Raw genomic sequence first — 9996 nt, 5'->3', positions numbered from 1 at the left:
AGCACACGGCTGACCCGGGTTCGATTCCCAGCATCCCATATGGTTCCCAAGCACCACCAGGAGTAGTTCCTGAGTGCAAAGCCAGGAGTAACCCTTGTGCATCACCGGGTGTGACCCAAAAAGAAAAAAAAAAAGCCCTGGTTTCTTCTTTTTTTTTTTGGCCACACTCCGACAGTGCTCAGGGCTTAGTGATGACCTTTTGCTCAAGACTGAGCCCTGGCAGTATTTGAAGGACCACGTACTGTGCAGAGAATTGAACCAGGGTAAGCAGAATGCAAGACCCTTTTACCTTAACCCTTGTACTGTCTCTCCAATTACGTGGTCTAGATTAAAATAACTCATAAAATCACCGTCATCCGATGCTCATCAATTTACTTTGAGCAGGCACCAGTAATGGCTCCATTTTGTTTTTTGAGATTTGTTGCTGTTTTTGGCATGTTGAATACACCACAGGTAGCTTGCCAGGCTCTGCCGTGCAGGAAGGATACTCTTGGTAGCTTGCCAGGCTCTCCGAGAGGAGCTGAGGAATCGAACCCGGGTCACCCGCGTGCAAGGCAAATGCCATACCGCTGTGCTGTCACTCCAGCCCACTCATAAAATAAAATAACTCACCGTGTCTAGGAGGGCTGGCGGGTATTACTAACAGTAGGGCACTTGCCCTTTCAAACACTACCTCCCTTCAAACTCACTCCTGTAGTCCAACTCTCTAGTTCTCTAGCCTTTGCTTCATTGATGCTACTTTGCCATGTGTCTACAAGTACCACATCTGAGCGAGCTCTGTTCTGTATCTCTCCCTTCTTTTGGTTTCTGGGGCCACATGCAGTTGTGCTCAAGGCTTACTCCTGGCTCTGCTCTCAGGGAACCATATGGGATAGAACTCGGGTCAGCAGCATGCAAGGCAAGCACCCTACCCACTGTGCTATCTATCCAGCTCCACGATTCCTTTCCTTCTGACTGACTTCATGCAGCACGATATCTTCTAATTCAATCCATGTTGCAGCAAATTCCATGATTTCGGTTCCTTTTCAGAGCTGCATAGTATTCAGTTTTGCATATAGACCAGACCTTTGGTGGAGGGAGAGGCCTTGAACCACATCCTCAGTGCTCAGGTCTTTCTCTTGTCTCTGCACTCAAGGCTCAGGCATCCCTATTGATGGACCAGATAGGATGCCATGAGTAAAACCCAAGTCGGTGTTGTGCAAGGCAAGCACCCTCTCCACCTGCTATACTACCTCTCTGGCTTCAGTATACCACAATTTTTCCCCCTGTTTTTTGGGGGACACACTTGGAGATACTCAGGGCTTACTCCTGGGCTGCAGGAATAGTCCAGTAGTCCTGATTTCTGCACTCAGGAATCACTCCTGGTGGTGCTTGGGGAACCATAAGGTATGTCAAGGATAGAACCTGGGTTGGCCAAATGAAACGCCCTATCCTCTGTACTATTGCTGTGGCCCATACCAAAATTTAATCTATTATTCATGGTTAGACATTTGGGTTGTCCAAATGTTGTACAATAGCCTTATTTGGCTGTTGTACTAAGCACCCACTCGTAGAAATTTAATAGGGCTCTGCAAATATCTGCTCTTTCCTAGGTTAAAAAAATAACCTCAGTTAAGGATAGAGTGAACTGTAGGTCTGAGGGAGGTAAAAAGGCAGAAGCGGAAGTTAAGTGGGAGGTTGAGACATTGCTATCAGACAATGGCATTAACTAACTTGCTGATGAAACCTGCCATGTGCAAAGACAAAGCTTGAAACACATCAGAACACAGCAGTCATTTATGACCTAAACCATGTATATGCATCATTTTCGCCTAGTAGAAAAAAAAATAAAACTGGGGCACCACCAGGGGGCATTCTGTGCTCGCAGAGCCGGGAATAGTTCCTGCACACCTCCAGGTGTGTCTCAGAATGGGCGGAGGTGGGGTGGGGTGGCGAAAGCTTGTGGCATATGCCTGTGGACGGAAATGACTAGAGCTAGGCTGGAGAGACCGAGAGCTACAGAATTGGAGTCTTAATCCCAAATCACATATCGAACTGGACAGCACGCAGGAGCGACGAGAGGCGCTGAAACAATGCAGGGTCTGAAAGACCTGCGTCGGAAGCCTGGTGTGCCACAGTATCTCGTAACTCTGGGAAAGGTATTGGCCTCATCTCGCCTCAGTCCATCCTCCTGTGAAAATGGCAACCTCATCCTTTGTATCACTGGCTTGTCTTAAAAAGCACATAAAATATGGTGCCAGAGCGAATAGTGGATAAGACACTTGCCTTGCAAATGACCGATCTGGGTTCAATCTCCAGCACTCCATATGATCCCCTGAGCACTATCAGGAGTGATCCTTGAGCACAGAATCAGAAGTAAGCCCGAAGATAGCTGAGTGTGGCCCCAAATCCAAACCAAAAATTTCTTTTTATTTCTTTTTTCTTTTTTTTAGGGGGGGGCGCAGTCACACCCAGTGATGCACAGGGGTTACTCCTGGCTCATGCACTCAGGAATTACTCCTGGTGGTGCTCGGGGGACCATATGGGATGCTGGGAATCGAACCCGGGTTGGCCACGTGCAAGCAAACACCCTGCCCGCTGTGCTATCACTCCAGCCGCCCAAAACTTCTTGAAAGAACAGATTGTTTCTGTGGTGTCCCGAGCCCCAGCAGTCATGACCCCTGAGCTCTGAGCTTATGACTTATCTCTGAGCAATAAGCCCTGAGCACTGCTGGGTAGAGCCTCCCAAACCAATTTTTAAAAAAGACCAAATAAGACAAAGCAAGTGTAGGTCAAATGAACTGGTTTGTGGGAGAGAGTAGTGCTCTTTATTTATTTTTTGGTTTGGTGGGGGTCAGAACTAGCAGTGCTCAGGGCTACTTCTGGCTCAGTGCTCAGGGATCACCTTTGCTGGTGCTCAAGGAAGCATGTAGTGCTGGGTATCAAACACAAGCTTCCCACATGCAAAGTTTGTATTCCAACATTCTGAGCAATCCCTGTGGCACTGGCACTGGCACTGTCATCCCGTTGCTCATCGATTTGTGCTAGCGGTCACCAGAAACTGTCTCTCATTGTGAGACTCATTGTTATTGTTTTGGCAAATCCAATATGCCATGGGTAGCTTGCCAGGCTCTGCTGTGCGGGCGGGATACTCTCGGAAAGGCGAACGTCCTACCGCTGTGCTATCGCTCCAGCCCACCTGTGGCACTATTTTTTTTTTTTTTGCTTTTCGGGTCACACCCGGCGATGCACAGGGGTTACTCTTGGCTCTGCACTCAGGAATTACTCCTGGCAGTGCTGGGGGTAATATGAGATGCTGGGAACCGAACCTGGGATGGCCGTGAGCAAGGCAAACGCCCTACCCACTGTGCTGTCACTCCAGCCCGGCACTATTCTTTTTTAATGTGAAAAATAATAGTCTCTTTTCCACGTTGATCCTTCAGATAGCAAAGTGAGACTGCCCCTTTATTTTTCGTTAATTTGTTGGTGGAGGGCACACCTGGCAGTGCTCAGGACTTAACTCTTGGTTCTGTGTTCAAGGCTCACTTGTGGTGATGCGGGGGATTGAACTGGAGTTGGCCGCATGCAAAGCAAGAACCTTATTTTTTTTATTTTGGAGGGGTGGCTTGGGCTTATTATGGGTGGTGCTCAGAGATCACTCATGGCAATTTTTCAGAAAACTTTTGCATTGCTGGGGACCCAACCCAGATCAGTCCTGAGCAAGGCAAAAACATGAACACATGTGCCATCTCTCTGGCCTGGCTTGTCAGCTTTAAAAAGTTTTAAAATTTCGGGACTGGAGAGATAGTACAGTGGGTAGGGTGGTTTGCCTTGCACATGGCTGACATGGATTTGATCCTCAGCATCGCATATGAGTCCCCGAGCACTGCCAGGATTAATTCCTGAGCACAGAGTCAGGAGTAATTCCTGAGCATCACTGGGTGTGACCCAAAAAGCAAAAAAAAAATATTTTCTAATTTCCCTATTCACCAATGAGTGATGGTCCTTCTACTGAAATTAGAAAGTACAGATAACTTAAATCATTCTGGGAACCGTAGAAACCATAGGCCACCATTGTTTTATAAAAATATTTTAAAAAATCATTTTACATGAAATTAAATGGATTGGGCTTGTGTCATACCTATCATAGTATATTCTGATTTTTTTGGGATAATATGGCTGGCAGGACTCAGGAGTTGCTCCCAGTTCAGTGCTCCTTTGGCTGTACCTAGGCGATCACATGGCAAGGGGAATAGAATCCAGGACTTCACACATGTGAGGAAAATGCTCTACCACCACTGAGGCCCTCCCTGACCATGTTCTGTTTTATGTGAACACAAAATTGACCGTATCTTTACAGGTCAGGAAACATACTCTATATCATTGTTATTGGTTGAGTAATAGTCCTTTTTAATGGATGTATTACAGTTTAATCAATCAGTCATTAGATAGTTGTTCTCAGGGTTGGTTTTTGCTGTTATTTTTCTATTGCAAACAGTGTTGATCTGATCCTGAGGAAACAGAAGAAAACCTCTCATCTGTGCTCTTCAAAAAACCGAATCAGGGGCTGGAGTGATAGCACAGCGGGTAGGGCGTTTGCCTTGCATGCAGCCAACCTGGGTTCAATTCCCAGCATACCATATGGTTCCCTTAGCACCGCCAGAAATAATTCCTGAGTGCAGAGCCAGGAGTAATACCTGTGCATCACTAGGTGTGACCCAAAAATTAAAAAAAAAGGAACTGAATCAGAGCCAGAGACATGGTACAGCAGGTAAGGCACTTGCCTTGCACCCAGCTGACCTGGACTCAATCCTCAGCACCGCATGTGGTACCTCAAGCATTGCCAGGTGTAAGCTCTGAGCACAGAGCCAGGTGTAAGCTCTGAGCACAACCAGAGTTTGATTCCCCAAACCAAAACCAAAAAAAAAAAAAAAAGATGATGTCTTGAAAAATAAAGACGGGCTGAAGAAGTGTTCCTATGCAAAAGTAAGGAGAGGGGGCAGAGCGGTAGTACAGTGGGTAGGGCGTTTGCCTTGCACACCGCTGACCCAGGTTCAATCCCCGGCATCCGATATGATCCCCCGAGCACCTCCAGGAGTAATTCTTGAGTGCAGAGCCAGGAGGAACCTCTGGGCATTATCAGGTGTGACCCAAAAAGCCCACCCCCAAAGAAAGTAAGGAGAAAGAACTTACAACTCTAGATTCTGCACCATTTTTTTTTTTTGCTTTTTGGGACACACCAGGCAATGCTCAGGGGTTACTCTTGGCTTTGCACTCAGGAATTACCCCTGGTGGTGCTCAGTGGACCATATGGGATGCTGGGAATCAAACCCAGGTTGGCCGCATGCAAGGCAAATGCCCTACCCGTGTGCTGTCGCTCCAGGCCCTGATTCTGCACCATCTTAAATAGAATCTTAAGTTCAGCAAGAATGAGTTTGTTCTGGGGATGGAGTACAGCAGATGTCTGACCCAGGTTCAATACCAGCATCCTATATGCTTCTTTGAGCCCTGCTAGGAGTGATCTCTGTGCACATACCCAGGGGTAAGCCCTGCACACCACCGGGTGTGGCTCAAAACAAAAAAGAATTTGTTTCTCATGTTTCTCAGAGGGGCATTTGGGAATTACTGAGTCAGTAAATCTGGACCAAAGATGAGATAATATTTCGTCAGTGCTGATTTCTTCATCTGAATCAATGGAGTTCTATAAGCAACTTTTCTTTGTTATTTGGCTTTTTTTGGGTCATACCCAGCGATGCTCGGGCTGACTCCTGGCTCTGCACTCAGGAATCACTCCTAGGGTGCTCGGGGGACCATATGGGATGCTGGGAATCGAGCCCAGGTCAGCCGTGTGCAAAGCAAATGCCCTATCCGCTGTGCTAGTGCTCCAGCCCCATAAGCAAATTTTCTTATCCTTAGAAAATATATATTGATGGGCAAGAGGGACATAGAGGGAGTGAGGTGCTTGTTTTGCATATGGCTGACCCCTGTTCTAATTCTCAGCACCACTTATGGTCCCTTGACCACCAACAGGGATCACTCTTGAGCACAGAGCCAGGAGTAACCTTTGAGCATTGCTGGGTGTGCCCCCTCCCCCAGAAAAAGAAAATCCATATGGAAGCCTTTGGAAAGAATAGGAGTCATGTCTATGTCTCAGCTGTTAAAAAAATAAAGTGAGTGTGGGGGCTGGAGCGATAGCACAGCGGGTAAGGCATTTGCTTTGCACGCGCCCGACCCGGGTTTGATTCCTAACATCCCATATGGTCCCTTGAGCACTGCCAGGAAAAATTCCTGAGTGCATGATCCAGGAGTGACCCCTGTGCATCGCCGGGTGTGACCCAAAAAGCAAAAAAAAATGTGAGTTGTGTGTGTGTGTGTGTGTGTGTGTGTTAAATAAACCATACCAGTAAAATGTCACATGTTGGTCAATCTTGTGAAGGACACACAACAGTTCTAGGTACTATTCTTGCAGTTTTTCTTTAATCCTGACATATCTTGAAGCTGAACACATCAGCAGAAACAGCAGCTCTTATGAAGAGATTTATGGGCACAAGATCAGAGAGATAGAACAGTGGGCAAGGCACTTACCTTGCAATGGTCAACCCAGGTTCCATCCCTGCCATTGCATTGGGTCCCCTGAGCACAGAACCAGAAGTAAGCCCTGAGCAATGCCGGGTGGGACCCCATAATGACAGCAAGAGCACAGAGTTTCCTGAGGAAGATCTAAACTTGGCCTATTGGAGTAAGCCGTTGGGAATCACTGGGTTCAGCATGGTTTCCCAAGGAACCAGGTGGGTGGAGAGAGAACAAACTGTATTTGGGTCATATGGACCTAGAGCAAACCCTCCTTTTTCAGCGCTCAGGGTAATACCCAGCCTTTTCCACCAAATCCGCTGAGTAGAGAAGAAATTGAACTTTTATGTGTGGTGTCTGGGATTGAGCCAGGCAAGGCCTGCACTCTGCCATGAAATTAAACTGGGGGGAGGCGGGGCAGAATGATAGTACAGTGGTTAGGGCATTCCCCTTGCATGCAGCCGGCCCGGATTTGATCTCTGACATCCCATACCTCTGAGCAACGTCAGGAGTAATTCCTGAGTGCAGAGCCAGGAGGAACCCCTGAGCATTGCTGGGTATGGTCCAAAAAGCCAAAAAAAGGAAGAAAAAGAGAAATGAAACTGGCATGACACTGAAATGAAACATCCCTAAGCCAGAAATGAAACTGAGGATGAGGGTCTCCGAAGTAGTGCTCAGAGGCCTGGGGTTCACTCCCACTGATGCTCGGCTATGTGGGCTCAGTGGTTCATTGGCCCAGTGGTGGGATGCTCCTTAGGTCAGGCAGGGCTAGGGGACATCAGGCCCACAGCTGACAATGCTCAGGAGACCACCGCCTAGTTTATGTGGGATATATACACCAGCACCCTTTTTTTTTGCTTTTTTGGTCACACTTAATGATACACAGGGGTTACTCCTGGCATTACACTCATGAATTACTCCTGGTGGTGCTCGGGGGACAGTATGGGATGCTGGGAATCGAACCCGGATCGGCCGCGTGCAAGGCAAATGCCTTACCCGCTGTGCTATCGCTCCAGTACACCAGCCCCTTTAAGCTGTGTTCTAACTCCAGATATTTAATTTTTGAACTACTCTCAGCCTTCTACTGCCACTGTTTTGTCTAAATCTCATGACCTCATCTATATGAAATTTGTTTCTCTTTTTTTAAAGGACTGGAGCGATAGCACAGAGAGTAGGACGTTTGCCTTGTTGCATGCAGCTGACCTGGGTCCGATTCCTCTGTCCCTCTTGGAGAGTCCGGCAAGCTACCGAGAGTATCCCGCCCGCATGGCCGAGCCTGGCAAGCTACCCGTGGCATATTCGATATACCAAAAACAGTAACAACAAGTCTCAGAATAGAGACGTTACTGGTGCCCGCTTGAGCAAATCGATGAACAATAGGATAACAGTGTTACAGTGCTTTTTTAAAAGTGTATGAGTACTGCTATTTATTCAGACATTGATTAAGCTGATTGAATTGGGCATGAACATTAAAAAATGTTTTTAATTGAATATCCGTGAGATAGACCCTTACAAAGTTGTTCATAATTGGGTTTCAGTCATGCAATGATCCAGCATCCACTCCTCCACCAGTTTACATTTCCTACCACCAATATCCCCTGTTTTCCAACCACCATTCCCCAACACCCCACCCCCACCTCAAAGTGCCTCTATGGGAGGCACTTTCTTTCTTGCTCTCTCTCTCCTTTTCCTTTTGTGCATTATGGTTGGCAATACAGGTTCTAAGAGGTCATGGTGTTTGTTCAGGGCATTTGGTATTTTTAACAGGATGGTAAGGCTGGAGTACCTTTTCAATTGTCAGCTTTGGGCTGTGGAAATGACTACTGAGGCTTCTGGAAGTACAGGGAGGTGGGGGAAGTTAGTCCATCCTGACCCCAAGAAAGCCTGGAGAGAGTGCCCAAAAATAGATGACTGGTTAAAGAAACTTTGGTACATCTACACAATGGAATATTATATAGCTGTCAGAAAACATGAAGTCATGAAATTTGAGTATAAGTGGATCAACATGGAAGGTATCATGCTGAGTGAAATGAGTCAGAAAGAAAGAGACAGACATAGAAAGATTGCACTCATATGTGGAATATAAAGTAGCTGAGAGGTACAAGCTTGCAAGGATGCAATTTCTGGAAGATATTTCTTTGGACTTAGTTACTTAAATACTAAAATACAGAAATCCAAAACCATGTGGCCACTAGTTTGGCCACTCGACCTCATAGCTCTTCATTCTCAGCAATGGAAAACAAATTATCAAATGCTTCTTTGCAGCAGGTCCGACTTTAGGGGGGAAAAATCCAAACAATAATAGTGAGTTATTCACCCAAGAACTGTAGAAATAAGTACCAGGAGGTTGACTCCATGGCTTCGAGGCTGGCCTCACGTTCCGGGGAAAGGTCAACTCAGAGAAGCGATCACCAACTACATTGTAGTCGAAGGCCATGTGGGGGAAGGGAGTTGCGGGCTGAATGAGGGCTAGAGACTGAGCACAGCGGCCACTCAACACCTTTATTGCAAACCACAACAGCTAATTAGAGAGAGAAAACAGAAGGGAATGCCTTGCCACAGTGGCAGGGTGGGGTGGGGGGGAGATGGGATTGGGGAGGGTGGGAGGGACACTGGGTTTACGGGTGGTGGAGAATGGGCACTGGTGAAGGGATGGGTTCCAAACTTTGTATGAGGGAAGTATAAGCACAAAAGTGTATAAATCTGTAACTGTACCCTCACGGTGATTCTCTAATTAAAAATAAATAAATTAAAAAAATAATAGTGAGTTATTTGTTGAAATATTGAATGTAATCAAAGTTAAGTGAAAGTAAAGTGAAATTTATCAGTTACACAGGTGGGGTGGGGGGCTGGGGAGGTGGGGGGGAGGGGGGAGGTTTACTGTGATTCTTGGTGGTGGAATATGTGTACTGGTGAAGGGATGGGTGTTAGAGCATTGTATGATTGAGACTTAAACCTGAAAGCTTTGTAAGTTTCCATATTGTGATTCAATAGAAGACTAAATTAATTTAAAAAAGAAAGCATGGAGATTTCAGTCACAAAACCTGCATAACAGAACTTTCAGCAGATGATGTCTTGATGAGACGGTGGAGCCAGGCTGGGGGTATGATTTTGTTTGTTAGTTTGTTTATAGGCCATACCCACAGTGCTCAGGGCTCACTGCTGGCTCTATATTCAGGGATCACTCCTGATGGGCTTGGGGGATCATATCGGATGCCAGGGATCAAACCCAGGTTAGCTGCATGCAAAGCGAACACCCTCCCTGCCTGCTGTACTATCTGTCCTGCCTCAATAGTACTTCTTGATTGTCTTTAAACATTTAGTGTTTACATGTGTCCTGTCCTGTGTTGTTATTTAATGTGTCTGTAATTAACCACTTCTCTGTCTGTTTCTCTCTGTCTCTCTGTCCTTGTCTCTGTCTGTCTCTCTGATTTTTTGGGCCACACC

This window comes from Sorex araneus, chromosome X (assembly GCF_027595985.1).
Source record: "Sorex araneus isolate mSorAra2 chromosome X, mSorAra2.pri, whole genome shotgun sequence".
Taxonomy (NCBI): Eukaryota; Metazoa; Chordata; class Mammalia; order Eulipotyphla; family Soricidae; genus Sorex; species Sorex araneus.
The sequence above is the reverse complement of the archived record's forward strand: the minus strand, read 5'-3'. Positions refer to the sequence as shown.